Below are 17,173 nucleotides of genomic sequence, written 5' to 3' on the forward strand. Positions count from 1 at the left end.
TGTAATTATCCTTTTGCATTCGTTAAATTGGAAAACATCAACAAGTCAGACAACACATTGAATTGGAGAACATGCTGAATGTGGGAAAATCAGCATTCTCATGTACTGCTGATAGGAAGGGACATCAGTATACCTCTATGGAAAAAAATTTGGCAAAATCCCAAGTACACATATCTTTTCATTTAGCAACATCTTTAACTCTGGGTATTTTATTCATATTTATCTTCTCAAGTGCAAAATGTATGCACTTGAAAGTAATGATTGCAGCACAGTTTCTAATCAAGAAAGACTGGAAACATCTTAAATATCCATACATAGGGGACGACTGGTTTAACCAAAAAAACACCAAATCACATCGCCACAAAGAACAATGAGTAGGCCTTCTGTCTACCGATACGGAGCAAGCTCCAAGAATTCTTATTAAGCAAGAAAAGCAAACAATAGGATAATACATAGAGTGCATTGCCATTTGTGTAAAATGAGACATATATTGACTATTCCAAGAATATTAAAGAGATTCTTTTGTCATACAGAATATTGAGTACCATGGAAACTGATATCCTTGAACAGATAGAAACTTGGATCTAAGTTTTGGCAAATCTTTACTGATCAGTGACATGTGAGTTGTGCTTCTTATGTCACTTATGTTGTTTATACACAAGTCTGTTTTTTTTCTTTTCATGCTACAGATGGCTGTTTCCCTCATAAATGGAGATTAGGCAAATACAACTGTTTAAGGCTAGAAAAAGGTAACTTCTACATTAAGATTTTGCTTCTCTAAACCAACATTTGTATTTGGCCTTTTTATAAACAAACCTTGTGACATGAGTCCTAAATTAACCCACTGGACTCCAATCAAACAATGAGATTAAAAGTAGAGGGGAAAGCACTGTCGCAATCTTCTCAATTGCTGCTACTTATTATTGTACATTAGTGATATGGGCAGAGGAGGTCTCCTACAAATAAAGACTGATCAATTGAGGCAGGGAAACCTGGACATACCACCTAGTTATATTCTGAGGATAAGCAAAATAGTTTTCTTGATGCTTTTCATGTTCACACACAGATGTTTTCCAAGCTGTCACTGGCCCTTAAAGAATAAAAAAACCATAAGTCTCCTGTTACAAGAGTCCAACTGTCTACAGCCAGTTACTATCAACTATCTTTCTACAAAAGATAGCCCTTGAGCCAGAGCCCAGGCCTGTCACTGTCCTTCTCAAGTTACAGCCTCCTTCCTTTACATTATCTTCTCATGCACAGAATTTGATGCCTTCCACATATATCTACCTTCCACTAAAAGTGTTAGAGAAACAGATCATACCATTGGATGACTCAACTTGCTTTTGCAGAGCTTCAGTGATCTTGAAATCTATTCTGTTTGATTTTTTTATATTTTTTAAAACCTTCTCTATATCCTTGGGTTTCTAAAGGCAAGAAATTCAAAGCCCAAGTGCTACAAGATTCAGGTTTGCCTTAGTCTTTGTGCCACCTGATATCCTGTAGCAGATACTATAAGGATCCCTTCCATAACTTCTTAATACTCACCTCTACATGCTGAAAGCAAATACCAGTGATATTCTGCCTGAAGGATCTCTTCTCACCTATGTACAGAGCAAGCTAAAAGTGCCAGAGTCAATGTCTCTAGAACTATTTCCAAACAATGATGAGGAGCAAGCTAGACCCTTGAGGTTTCAGTTTACTCACCTTTCACTTTCAGTAACTTTAGCACAGTCTCTGTAGTCTCCCAGTTTCCCAGCTGCATTATTAAATTCCAGGTTGCCAAAGTGGTGACCTGCTTTATCATACACATAGCTACAAATGCAATATTGATATAATACAATATTATGAGAAATACTAGTTAAATATATATTCACCCAATACTAGATTTTAGAAAAAGCAAAAAAGATTTTTTTAATTGATGGATAAACTAGCTGATAAAGAAATAGAATTCTTTGAAGAGTAGAAATAACAATGAGAGATCAAATTCAAGAAATAAGCAATGCTAGTGCCAACATTTTCCCTATGGATATCTCTAGTGTCAAGTACTCTTGAGCATAGACTATAAAAACAACAACAACAACAAAAAAAAAACCTTGTCGAGAGGAGAGAGAATAGTTATCCATTCATGATTTGGCCTTGGCAGTGGAGAAACATTAATAATAATAAATGGTACTTTTAAAAGAAATTTGCTTAAAAATCCATGACCATAATCCAGAATTTATGTAACCAATGTGTCTTTAAATAATCCAAAGTCTGACTGTAAAGTTAGGTGTTTCTGGGTTCGTAATGCCTCAGTCAGCTGGCATAAACAAAGACACAACATTTTCAGAAGACCGTCATTTTGATTCTAATCTCTGAAGTATTCCCAGAGAGGAAATTCTAAAAAGAAATAAGTTCACAATCAAATAACACCAAACACATGGAAAACAAGTTACCTTGAGTGACAGTCAGGAAAAACAAAAAATAAGATAATTAGACTGGTAATGACTGGAGATATGAGAATTAGCAGAGACAGAACATCAGATAAATAGGTTTAATAAATGTACAGACATAAGAGAGTTGGAAATATAATAAAGAAATAAATAAACATAAGACATTCAAAATTGAAGAGGAAAAGAACCAAAGGAAATTCTGAGGAAGTCAAAGGTGAGGAAAATAGCAGATTAGACACATCATGAATGGGAAAATAGATCTTAATGAAGGTACACAGAGATGTGCAGAAAATGTAGCACAGAGAAACAGTATACTGGAGGACTAGATGAAATGGTCTAACATGTGTTATCAAGGTTCTAGAAAGAAAATATAAAAGGTGATGTTTGAAGAAGTAATGGCTGAGAAGTTTCTAGAACTACTGAAAGAATTACATCAATCTTCAGATTTAGAAAGCACATTGGTCTCCATCAGTATAAGTATAAAAAAAAACCCATATGTGAATATATCCTAGTAAAACTATATAATCTTATATTTTTCTTTTAAAAAATCTTCTACAATGCCATAAAAAGACAAATATATAATTACAAAGAAAGCTGATGTATCAATGACAATAGAAGGCACAAGACTGTAAAATAAAGGATTTTTTCCTTTAAAAAAATAACCAATATTCTGACCTCAATCATGATAGATTAGTTTTCTAAAATAGTTTTTCAAAGTGCAAACAAAAAGTAAATAACTGTCAGCATAAAATTGTACAGCTAGTAAAGATAAATTTGAAAAAAAGTTAACTAGACATTTACAGATCAAAAAAATAGACATTTCTACCAATAGATTCTAACTGTAAAATAATTAAAAGATAAACTTCAAAAAAATGATACCTGGAAATTCTAAGATGCAAGAAAGAATGGTAGGCAAAAAAAAATGCTAAATATGCCATGGTAAATTAATGAAATTATAAAATAAAGTGGAACTAAAATCCTTGACAACAGTAGTATAGACATCAGGAGACAGAGACTGAAGAGAAAATGTTCCAAAGTAAAATATTATTTGATTTAGGAGGAGCATAAAGATTATGCTAAATTTTCAACTTTATTAAGCTTATTATGGTAAATAAATACATTATATTTCCTAGGTTATATGAGCAGGTCTTCTGGGCATGAGGGATTCTATTTCTTAATCTAGATGCTGGTTCCATGATTGTGTTCATTTTGTGAAAATCTAGTAAGCTGTGCGATTGTAATATGTACATTTTTTCATATGTAAATCATACATCAGTAAAATTTTAAAATATAAGAAGGGAACTATCTAGGGTAACCATTAAAGCAATAGAAATTAGGTATATTAATAGGATATATAATTATCCAACCAGGAGAGGAAAAAGTGAATTAGAGAAACACACGATCCTAAAGAAGATAAACGAGGAAAAACTTAAAGCCAAATAAGAAAAGAAGCTTTAGAAGGTAAAATTAAAAAGTAATATAAACTAATATAATATGAGAATTTAAATATATCTGTAATTGCAATCAATGTAAATTTTGTTAAAAGACAAAAATTTACAGACTGCCATACGATCTTTTAACATGTCAAGCCAATGGTATTTATAAGCATGCCTAAACCAAGTGACATGAGCTATTATGCAAATATTAAGTGAAAGAGAATTTGTATAGCCACATTAATGAATATTAATATTACACAAAATAAACCTTCTGGACAAAGCATTATGCAGAGGTAAACTGGGTCACTAAAAGTTTGTAAAAGTTTCAAGTCACAAAGGCATTACAGGATTTCTAAATTCGTATGATATTAATAAAATAGCTTTAAAGTAAATACATTTGTCAGAAGACTGGAAGATAAGGGCAAATCTACTATGGTAGTGGGAGATGTTTAACTCTCTCTTCTTTTTATGAATGATCAAAAAAAGAAAAAGGATAGGATAGAGAAGATTTGAATAACAGCAGCTACTGAAGCTTCTTCTTAAAAATCACTGTCCTTGGTAAACAAAAGACATTTTAAAATATGATTTCAGTGCCTGAGATAACAACAAAAACACCTACATAACTTTGGATGAGTTTGAGTAAAATGTTCTTTTAAAACAAAAGAACAAAAACAAAACCGTATGTTTTTTTTTTTTTTCTGATTGCAAAACCCATATAATAGTCTTAAATAAAATTATAGTAAATGCATTGTTAGACATTTGGTTTTCCTTACACGTATTGATTTTGAGTGTATGTCAGGAAGTGCTTTTAATGTATCTCTGTGTGACTCTTGTAAAAGTCACACACGTTGTCAAAACCAGTACAGGTGACTGCAGACCTACCAATTAATTAGGCCTCCCCTTTCTGATTTGATGGCTGGAAAATCACTGGTTTGAAATTGTGGAAGAAATAAACCAGGTCAATGTATTAGCCGAGGTTACAGGATCCAATAAAGAGATGAGTTTTTCTGTCTAATTAGAGGGTGCATTTAAGAACCGGTTAATAACTGAACAAATACTGTATTTATCAATTGGACCTTTTCAAAGTTCCTCCCTGAATAAAAGTCTAGATACACATGTAGCTTTTAAGGGTCAAAAATTTAAGTAAAAGAAAAATGAGATAAGATGGAGATTAGGGTATATGTTTTGGTGTCCATTTAGAGACAACAATGAGAACGAATCCACTTTTTCAGATCATGTGTCCTGGTTCTCCCTCCTTTTCTGTCTAAGCACAAGAGAAGATTTGGCAAAATATTAGTCATTTTGCAACCCAACAGGGAGCCACTTAAAAAAGGTTTGCTGTCTTCTTTCAGAGGATTCCCAAGCATGGAGAGAAACTCTTTAGAAGGTCTATGTATTCGTTTTCCATTGTTTCTGTAACAAATAGCTACAAAGAGTGGCTCATAGAACATAAATTTATTACCTTAAAGTTCTTTAAGTCGGAAGTCCAACAAGGGTTCACTGGGCCAGAATAAGGGCCTCAGCAATGCTGTGTTCCTTCTGGTGGCTTTAGGAAAGCCTTCATTTCCTTGCTCATTTGGTTGTTGACAATTTAATTCCTTCCAATTGTAGGACCAAGATTCCTTTCTGCCTATCAGCTGAGGGTCATTCTCACATTCCTTGGCTCCTGGCCTCCTTTCTTCATTTTCAGAGCCAGTAATAATGTGTCAAGCCCTCCTTAAATGTCAAATTTCTCTTTCTCCTTCAATTTTACCTTTCTCCCCAGCTGGGAAAAGTTCTCCACTTTTAAGGATTTAAATCGTGCTCATCTGGATAATCCAGGATCTTCTCTCCATTTCAGGGTTCATAATCTTAATCATATCTGCAAAGTCTCCCTTGCCATCCATACAAGGTAATATATTTACATATTCTAGGGATTATGGTGTGGACATGTTTAACAGACCTTAATGCTGCTGACCACAGCTGGATAAAGGGATGCACAGCTTAGGTCTCACAGTTTGGTAATAAAGTTGGGATTCGAAGTTGAAGAAAAGTTCTTTATTGAGCTGGGAGCCTGGGATGGTGGTTCTTTTCTCTACTATTTTCTTCTTCTCCCTTCCCCTCCTCCACTCCCTAGCTTTGGGGTCCAAGCCCTGAGGTGAGGAAATTCAGGAAGATAGGACAGTCCTTATTGGGCACTTAGTCTTCGCACTCATTGGCCTGTCCAATGGTTAAAGAGCCCTTTGATGGGTTCTTCAGAGAGTTTCTATAGCTCTCTTGAACAAAGAAGATACATCTCTATTCATGTGGTCAAGTGCATGCCTCTCTCAGTCTCTGGGCATTCAACAGAGCTTGTTCAGCATATTCCTGCTGAGATCTCTTTACCCCTTCAGCCACCACACAGATCCTTCTCTCTAATAATCTCATTTGTTCATGAGAAACAGTTGTGCTCTTTTCACTCTTTCCAGTTGCCTGTAATAGGAAGGAATACAAGAAGTCAGCTTTCAGAGATCAAGCATATGACAATGGGTGGAGGTCAAACCGGGGACTCAACTGTATGAAATGGGGACTCTGTGAAGAGTGGGAAACAGCAATTAAGAGTGTGACGAGGGAGTCATCAAGTCAAGTACCTAGTGGAGTCTAGGTTTTAATCTCAGGTAGGCTTCCCCAGAAGAAGAGATGAAAATTTGAAGGCAAAGTTTACCTGGAAGTTTCTTTCAATGCTAGCAAGCGAGTGAGGACATGATTATAAGGAAGGAAAGGTAGCCTAGAAAAGGTATGTTGTTAAGTCAGACATATTATGGGCAACTGAAACTTCATGGCATCAGAGAGCCTGAAGAAACACACCTCAGTTGTGGCAAGAGAACTGGGATTTTTGTATACGCTCCCATCACTCATCTGTTGAGTGCCCTTGTGGGGGACATTTAATGTCCAGGTTGAGTGTCCTTGTGGGGGGACATTTAATAGCCTATGGAAGCAGAGCAGCCTATTTGAAATGTCTCCAGTCCCAGAGATGCAAGAACAGATATCTGAAGTCATCAGCTGCACACTGACATAGAAGAGTTCCAGAAAGACAAATGATACATTTGGGGCCCAGAATGCAATGAAAGGAAAGCTTAAGAGAAAAGCATGCAGGCTGTTTTTAAACCTTAAGAGCTTTAGAGGTAGAATATGTCCTACAATCTACAGAGGGGTGAATCTAGAAGCAGAAAAGAAGGTTTCACAAGTAGAAAGATACGACATTTGTTGTGACTGGGGAACCAAAACTAACACCTCAAATCATTAGAAGCCAGTGTGTAAGAAGAGCTCATTTGTGTAATATAAATGAAAATGCTGTGGGGTATCGATGAGGCAGAAGTGAGCGAAGCCTTTACGAAGAAAGACTGACTGTGATCCGTGGCTTAAAGATAGGAAATAGCAGAGCTCTACAAATATTTTGCTTTGGTAATCTCTTTCAGCTGTGACATTTAATTAAAACCAGTAGGAAAGTGAGAAAGAAAATGAACATGTCAACACGTAAGGGGTAAGGGCTATATCTGAAGGTTGACTCTAAATATAGCCATGGGTATGTCCCCTGAGCACGTGATGAACACTATTGAAGAGCTTGGGTTTGCTGAATGCTGAGATTGTCTCAAAAGAAAAGATCCTGCGGGTGTTATTTCAAGCCTGAAATGGCTTTCTCAGCTCCTTCTTCTTAATTTGCTGGAGACTAGTTCAGAGAAAATAATTAGAGTTGTTTCGATAATGTGTTTGCTTTACTCCTTTCAATTAAGGACAAGAATATAGTGAGAGAGAGCGTGCGTGCATGCGACCGTGGAAATACTTTTTTATGTCACCACCATTCTTCCATGCAAACTTGCACAACATTGTCATGATTATTTAAATAAATGAATCTCTAAGTTGTGCTGTTTTAAACTGCTTTATTAAAATATAATTAACATCCAGTGAATTGCACATATTTAAAGTATATAATTTTGATAAGTTTTGACGTATATATACATGATGAAATCACTACTATAATCAAGAGACTGAACATACCTATCACCCCAAAAGGTTCTATGTGCATCTTGTAAATCCCCTTCCTAGACCTACCGGTACCCCTACACCAACCACCTGTTTTCTGTCACTCTACGTTAGTTTACATTGTTAGAATTTTATACTGATTGAATCATACAGTATGTACTCTTTTTTCTCTGGTTTCTTTCACTCACCGTAATTATTCTGAGAGAAACCAAGGGTTTTTTTTTTAATCTATCGGTAGTTCATTACTTTTTATTGCTGAGCGGTCTTCAAGTTTTCAAGTTTGAAAGTTTGCAAAACTAAATATTTCTTTAGTTTTGAGACATGTCCACTGTATTAGTTTCCTAGGGCCACCTTATAAGTTATCACACACTAAGTAGCTTTAAACAATGGAAATCTAACCTCTCAAAGTTCTAGAAGCTAGAATTTGAAATCAAAGGATCAACAGCGCTATGCCCCTTCTCAAGGCTCTAGGGGAGGATCTGTTCCATGCCCTTCTCTTAGCTTCTGGTGTTGTCAGCAATCACTGGTGTTCCTTGGCTTCTAAACACATCACTTTTATCTCTGCATCTGTCTTCACATGGCATTCCCCCCGTGTGTCTGTCTCTGTGTCTCTTCCCTTTTATAAAGACACTAGTCATATTAGATTAAGGGTCTACCCTACTGTAATATGACCTTGTCTTAACAAATTATATCTGCAATGATCCTATTTCCAAATAAGTTCACATTTTGAGGTTCAAGGAAGAACATGAATTGGGAGAGGGGAGATACTATCCAACAATTAATTTCATATAACTGTGTGAAATTAAATTAGAAAGAGAGAGTGAATTTTTTTTGTGATTAAAAAAATATTTTGACCTATCTTGAGATAACATAAGCCAGGAATCACATTTTCAAAAGAAATTCTCAAATAATTACATGTGAAATAAAATAGGACAGTGTAGTCAAAAAACTTTGGTGAATGATGCATTTTTTTAAAAATGTCTTTATTGAAACCTTATCAATTTTTTTCATTGCCTTTCTCAGCACAGTATTGCTTTCAGAAGAGCTACAAGAGGATCAAATAGAAATTTAAATCTTTATTGCAGAACTCTTGAAAAATGCCACAAGGGAAGTATGCTACATTATATACAATAAAAATTGTTCCACAAATCCTCACCCATTTCCCTCAATCCTACTGATTACCTCATAGCAACTAATCCCAAATTGTAGTCATCCTCTTAACTAAATCTCCCCAAACCTTTTTGCACAATAAAATTTGAGCTGATCTTGTCTCGTCTTTTCCTCCTTTCCTCCCTTCTCAAATTCACTTCCTTTTAGAAACAAGGAAAGAGCTCTCTGCTCTTTTTTTAATAATATTTTCTATTTTTAATTATAGTTATAAAGCAATATTATATTAGTTTCAGGTGTACAACAGTGGTCAGACATCTATAAAACTCATGAAGCTATCACCTCAGTAAATCTAGTATCCATCTGACACCATACATAGTTATTACAATATTATTGACTATTTTCTTTATGCTATACTTTATATCTCCATAACTATTTTATAACTACTATTTTTTACTTCTTAATTCCTTCTCCCTTTTTCATCAACCCTCCAACCCCCCACCCTCTGGTAACCCTCAAACTGTTCTCTGTATCTATGAGTTTGTTTCTGTTTTTTGTTTGCTCGTTTTGGTCTTTAGATTCCACACATATGTGAAATCATATGGTATTTGTCTTTCTCTATCTGACTTAGTCCATTCAGCACACTACGCTCTAGGTCCATCATGAAATATCTTTTTCTATCCTTTTACTTTTCGTCTCTTATGTGTCTTTTCATCTGAAATGAGTCTCGTGTAGGCAGCATTTGTAAGTATCTTGTTTTCTTACCCATTCAGCCACCTTATCTTTTGACTGGAGCATTTCATTATTGTTCATTTAAAGTACTTGTCGATAGATATGTTGTTATTGCCATTCTTTATTCATAATTTTTATACTTTTTTTTCCTCTTCAAAAAGTCCCTCCAACATTTTCTGTAATATTGGCTTGGTGGTGATAAACTCCTTTAGCTTTTTCTTGCCTTGGAAGCTCTTTATCTATCCTTCCATTCTAAAAGATAACTTTGCTAGGTAGAGTAATTCTGGTTGTAAGTCCTGGCTTTTCATCACTTTGAATAGTTTGTGCCAAGCCCTCTGTCCTGCAAAGTTTCTGTGGAGAAATCAGCCGATAGTCTTATAGGATCTCCCTTTTGCATAATTAATTGCTTTTCTCTGGCATTTTAATTATGATGTATCTTGGTGTGAGACTCTTTGGGTTCATCTTGTTTGGGACTGTCTGTGTTTCCTGAGCTTGTATGTCTATTTCCTTCACCAGGTTAGGAAAGTTTTCAGTCGTTATTTCTTGAAATAGATTTTCAATTCCTTGCTCTCTCTCTTCTCCTTCTGGTACCCCTATGATGTAAAGGTTGTTGCACTTAATGTTGTCCCAGAGGCCCCTTAACTATCCTTATTTTGGGGATTATTTTTTCTTGTTGATATTTTAATTGGGTATTTATGCTACCTTGTGTTCTAAATCACTGATTCAATCCTCTGCTTTATCTAATCTACTGTTGATTCCTTCCAAGGTATTCTTCATTTTAATTACTGTATTTTTCATTTCTGACTTTTTAAATGTTTTCTATCTGCATTATTATATTTCCTATCTCTTTGTTAAAGTTCTCACTGAGTGCAACTACTCTTCCCCTAAGTTAATTGAGCATTCTTATAACCAGTGTTTTGAAATCTGCATCTGGTAGAATGTCTCCACTTTGTTTAGTTCTTTTTTGGAGCTTTGTTCTCTTCTTTCATGTGAGATGTATTTCTTTGTTTCTATGTATTTGGTAGCTCCTAAGTCTCCCAGTCTTAGGAAAGTGAATTTATGTAGTAGCTGTCTTGTGGGGTCCAGTGGCACTGTCTCCCTGGTCACTTGAGCAAGGTGCTCAAGGTATGTCCCTTGTGTGGGCTGTGAGTCCTCCTGATGTTGTTCCTTGGTTACTGTTTGCACTTTGATGGGCAGGATTGACTCTTGGGCTGATTGGTTGTGAAGACTGGCCAGTGAGTGGCTGACCCTATGGAGCAAGATTCACTCTAGCAGAGCCCCTGTGCCTTCTCTGCTCTTCAGGAGTGGCTTCCTCAGATGCAGTCCTGAGTGGTACTGTCACCAGTTGAAGCAAGCCACTGGAGGTGCAGGCCCAAGGGTCTCCTGGGAGTGGCCCAGCTGCAGGCCAAATTCAGCCACAGCCTATGAATTTCTGGGGCCACCTGGTGAGAGTCAGCAAGCAATCTGCAGATGGGTGCTATCCACACTGGACTTGAGAAGCCAAAACAGAAACCAAAGCCAGCTGATGCTAATGCCAGCCTTAATGCTGCTCAGCAAGAGATATGGGGCATACCAAGGCTAGATGTTTGTTCTTTGGGTTTTGTGGGTCTTTGAGAGATTTTAGGAAAATACACAGCATGAGCCAATTCAGGCCATTCATATGGAATAGACCACTGGAGGCAGGTTGGGTGGGCCCACAAGTTGGGAGAGGCAAAGTCTCAGGAAATCACCTGGGTGAGGAGACCTGCATTATCCTGATTGATGGCAATTCAGATATGGTGGCTGCCTGCATTCACATGCTGGATGTGCAAAAGCCTCAACAAAGGTACAATGAATACTGCCAGCACTTATGTCCAAGAGAAAGCCACCTTTCCAGCCCTCCCCCTGAAGCCCAACAAACCAATGTCTCACCATATGTCCCCAGTTCTCCATGAGCAGCTGCCCCAGTGCTACAGCTCAAAGTAAGTGAGTCCATCAGTGAGTAAGTCCAGGCGTGGGCCCTTTAAGCAGAATGTCTGTGACTCCTGCAGCCCTTCATCTCACTCAGCCACAATCTCCACTGGTTTTCACAGCCAGAGGCTGTGGAGACTTCTTTTCTTGACACTGGACTTTTGGCTGGGGGAGGGTGCTCTGTAGCCAAGATAACTCTACTGATTCTTGACCACCACACACGGTTTGTGGGGCCAGGTTGTTTTGCTTCTCTGCTATCCTACCATCCTTGAGGTGACCTCTTATACACATCCTCAGTTGTGACTTCTGTTCAGCCAGACGTCAGGTGACTCCCAGCAATGGTTGCTCTGTAGTTTTGTTATAATTTTGGTGTGGTCGTGAGAGGAGGCATGCAGAGCATCTATCTTCTAGGCCATCTTGGCCTGTCTCCTCTGTTCTACTAATGTAGAAAACTTTAGCCTTTAGGACTATCTCTAGTTTTTTCTCCTAATTTCCTTGATAATACAAACACACAAACATCTGATAATGTACAAAAGGAAGGGTGGTAAAAATTGTGAATAATGAGAAATCTACTGAGGTCAGTGGTACAGGTGTGGCTAAACCAAAAAAGAGTTGCTGAAGGAAAATGGCCCATGCTCCAGAGACATGATCGGTTTGCTCCAAATATAATCCCCAAGGATTTCTGGAGAATTTCTAAACAATGGAAATTTTCTTTGATGCTCCAATTGGCTTGTTCAAAAATGGTTTTCCCAGATAGACTTCTCTCTGCTAGCTCCCAGATCATCGGTTTACATAAAAATTGTGCAAACAAGATTTGCTGTTCCCAGCTGGTCAATAGTTTTATTTTCTCCCTTCTATCTATGACTTTTGTTTCTGCCTTTATTTCTAGACTCAATCTACCAAGTGACTCCTTCTCATGTGAGTAAACAATCTGCCTACAAAGTAATCTAGTAAGCATGCTGTAAAAGTAACTAACAAACATCTCCAAATTATTTTTTGATAAGAAACATTATTTCTTTCCACCTCTGTCACATAAACTATACTTCACTATGAATATCCAAGTAGGATATACCATATGCTCTAGCTTTTTCTGAAGTTCTACATTTGCCTTTAACAGCTTTTTTAATAATACATGGGAGGCTCCAAATACCTATCCCCACCTCACCCCACATTTTACAATGTTGTTACAAGCTAAATTTGCTGCAAGCCTGCAATGTTTTTTTTGTTGGAAACCACTGAAAACTAGACACCAGCCCATTGAACATTTACCATTCACAGGATGTACTCAAAACACTTTAATTTTTTCTACCATTTTTCTTTTAAATTCCCTGCTCCTGGATAAAAAATTGGATAGGACTAATGAATTAGGCAATAGACAGTGTTATGGCCACATTAAACACACAGAGCCTCAATTTAAAAGTTAGAATGACCAGTCTTTGATAGTAATGAAATATCTGAATGTGATTTATTGTCAAATCACCTACAGCACAATCAGGCCTGCTACTACCTGTCAGCTTTCAGGAATGGAGGCTGGGGTTGTCCTTCTTCATTCTTCTCTGCACTGTTCTCTCCTTCTGCATGTGCTGACTGCAGAGTGGGTCCCCTCTTGGGGGACTAGGCAGAGCTAGTCTTGGGGAAAGGCCATGTTCTGACATACTAGGTGTGTTTTTCACTTTGTGTCAAGATACTTTGGTCCAGGTGAACAATTACTGAGTCCCCATTGCAGGTTCTTCTGGGTGCAAATCCCACAATGTAGACCATGATTCTCCTTTGGTCAGCCACTCTATGTCCATATGGCTCATATGCCTACTATTGGGGGTCTCATCATCCCTTTGAGGTGGACTTCTTACCTGGGATCCAAAATCTTTCTTCCAGTGTCAACAATTGGTCCATGGGAGACATACATGCTATGACCCACAGTGAACAGATAAGATATTCTCTTCCCACATGCAACAGACAATCACCAAAAGATCTCACTAGTGCCTCTGGATTTCCTGGTTGAGAGACAGACTTCCATCTTCTATCTTCCAAAGCTTAGGGGATGCATCTTAAGTTCTCTGAGTGGTCCCATGGAGCTTTTCCCCCAAACAACTAGGCTTGAGATGAGGGAACAAATAACTCCTCCATTCCTCCTAGCAGCACAGTTTCCTCTAGAAAGTACTCATTCCTCTCTCTGCATCTGCACTATCTCGAACCCTAAATGAGACGCTCAAAAATTTTGAAACTGATTTTCTATTTTGTTTGTAAATCATGCATACAGTGATCTGGGATTTCGCTTTGGAATTTCATTTCTATTGTACCTTGATTTTCATTAGGAACTCGAGTTTAAAATCCTCTTAGGACAAGACACAGGTCAGAAGGCAAAAATGCTGGTATACTTTTTCTCTAAGAAAAACTTGCCAGAAATTTGGCAGACCTAGCACAATGTGATGTTTTTCTCTGGTGCTGTACTGACCTGATTCTCTCTGTATATATAACGTGCGTGGTGGTGGGGCGGGGTGGGGGGGGCGGGGAAGGGGCGGAGAGACCTATGCAAATATGAAAAAATCATGACTCAGAGCAAAAATTAACAAAGTTAAATTTTAAGTACTTCTTTGAAGTTTTGAACAGTATAATCTAAGCTCCAAAACAAATTTGGAGATAAAACATTTTAAAATAAGTAATTTTTAAATGACTTTTGGAAACAATCTAGATGTTCAAAATTAAGTGATTTATTAAGCAAATAGATGTAGTTAATATTTTGGAAAATCATGCAGTAATTACAAATAATCTAGATCTAAGTTTATCAAATAAGAAATTTTGTTTCAGCTATACTGTTAAATTTTAAAATTAAATAGTTTTTATAGTATGATATTCTTTAATAAGTGTATGTGTGTACATATATGTGTGTACTCATAAAAAACTGTGTGAAAGGATAAATACTTGTATATAAAGAGGAGTCATTTCTGATTGGTAGAATTTTATGAGTACTTTTCAGCTTTACTTTATATTTTTCTATATGCTCTGATTTTTTTTACATTAAATACTTTTACCTTTTTTAGTGAGGATACAAAAAAGATGTTTTCATTACTTGAAATACACTTCTCTCATAAATATGAGGTTTTTAATCACATAATTTGCTCGAGTTTACTGTTGGGAAATTCAGTAAGAATATTTTTATATTAACTATAATTTGGGTTCAATTCTGAATTAAGTAGTTTTTGCATCTGAATATGTCAATGGCAATTTTTTAAAAGATATTGATAGGCCATGCCATTTGCAAATGGAATTATTTATATTTTCATAATTTAATATATATTCCTTTTATTCAGTGGTTATAAACTGATTGTAGGCAAATATTTAGCTATAAAATTAAAATTTGTGAGCATTTTCCCCAAACAATAGGAAAATATCCTTAGGGATTGAATGGCTTAACTCATTCTATTTTAAGATTGTTGTTTAAATAGATTACTTGTCAACATTTGATATTTACATTATTTCAATTTCTAATAATACTTGAAGATTTCTAGTCTGTGTCTTTATTTTTAATATATATTTCATAGTCACTATGATATAACTATATGCTTTCCTGCTTCCCTGACATCAGTTCTTCATAGATCCAATAAGGAGGAAATTTCACTGCTAATGTAATGAATTTTATGAGAGAGGAGAGAGCTACAGCAGGGCTTAATATGTGCAGTGCATTTTTACTCAGTGTTCTTTGGGTATCATAGAGCTTATGGATGGAGAGTAAATGTGGAACAAGAATGATCTGGTATAGCAGTATCTTTTAATTGGAGTTTCTATTTCTGTCACTGTTTCATTTGCTCACCATAATAGCTTAAACCATAGCAATTGGAAGAAGCATCATTATTGGTTTGGACTGCAGACAAAAGGACACATGCATTTTATTTCTAAAGAGGCTTAGAGAGGAATTTAAGATTTTGCTTAGATTTTGGTTGGGGAACAAATTAGATCTGAAAACAGCTAAGTGCACATTTAAATCAGATTCCTGAGGAATCCTTGCAGCCAACAACATCTGATAAGTCATCTCCAATGCCTTTTTCCACTCATATTATTTCCAGCTAAAGGATATTTTTTATAATTTGAAAGGTGCATTTTCCTGCAAATGTCTTATAAAGAGACTGGGGACTTGGAGCCTGTGTTTGTGGGAAGCTAGTGATAAAAAAAAAGTCAACACATTTATACGAAAAATGTGAGCAGGCAACTTTGTCCTCACATAATAGATAGTGACATTTCTGATAGTTCCTGCCTTTGTTTGTAGGCATTTCATAAAAAAAGTGGGAAATGCTGGAGCTAATTCACCTGGAGGTTTTTCTTTCAACTCTTAGTGGTCAGCATGAGTTATTAAAGAGTACTTCCTAAGTAATCTGTCCCCTTTTGCTTCCAAGAGTTGAGTCCTGTCCTTATAAGAGCCAATTGTTTGTTCCCAAACTTGTTTATGCCCCATATCCAAATTTCTGAAGTTTCACAAACTATTTAAAAGTCACATAAAACAGTTAAATATGAGTGCAAAGTGACTTTTAAAATAAAACTAAGTGAATACTTTGGAAAATTTCAAAAAAGGTAAATAACTTAAAAATTAAATGTGGTATGACTATAAACAACCTAGAGAGAAAATAGCAAAAGTAGAAACATACCATCCACACTCAAATAATTTCTCTGTTGTTCCTGCTATTGTCCTTGAAATTTAATTCTTATTCTTTACAGAGATCAAAAACCAGAACTGGTAAGTGAGTCAGGTTACAGTTTATGCAAGAAGTACTAAGCAGTCCTGAGCAATGGCAGTTGTTAACTGATTCATTTGCAGGATTCTTCTTGTACCTTGTGCCCAGAGATTCTGATTTAGTTGGTCCAGGCCCAGTGAGATATGAGCCTTTGGAATTTAAAAATTTTCCCAACTAATTCTAACATATAGCCAATTTCGAGAATGGCTGCATTAGAATGTTGCTTCTCAAACTTTATGCATCACCTGTGAATACTGTGAAACACAGATTCTAATACAATAAGTCTGCAGTGGCAAGACCCAAGGTTCTGCATTTCTACCAAGCTTTAAGTGATATTGATGCTGCTTGTCTGGGAAGGAATTCGAGCCAGGTATTAATCAATATGAAATAACGACACCCTCTATCTTTGGTTCTCAACCTTCACTACACTTGCAATCATGATAGCTTGAAAACACGGAGGCCTGGGTCACTCTCAGAGATTTTTATTTACTTCTAATTGATTGCCCTGTGCACACAAGGCTGAGAGTCACATCTCTGGAAGGTGATGTCTTAAACTGTGCACTTGACAAAGCGCATTTATGTTGAGGCACCCCGTCTGTGAATTTCTACTAACATATGTTTTTTTGTTTTCTGTTCTCAGAGTGGTTCTCTAGTCCTTCTCCAGTCCTTTCCCTTCATTTATAAAGTTAGACTGTTGATTAAGGGTCCCTTGAATGGCCAATATCGTGACACTATTATTCCTTTGCCCTACACATTGAATCAACTCTAGAGACTTTAAAAGCATAAA

The sequence above is a fragment of the Rousettus aegyptiacus genome, unplaced genomic scaffold (assembly GCF_014176215.1).
Source record: "Rousettus aegyptiacus isolate mRouAeg1 unplaced genomic scaffold, mRouAeg1.p scaffold_m13_p_12, whole genome shotgun sequence".
In the NCBI taxonomy this organism is placed as follows: Eukaryota; Metazoa; Chordata; class Mammalia; order Chiroptera; family Pteropodidae; genus Rousettus; species Rousettus aegyptiacus.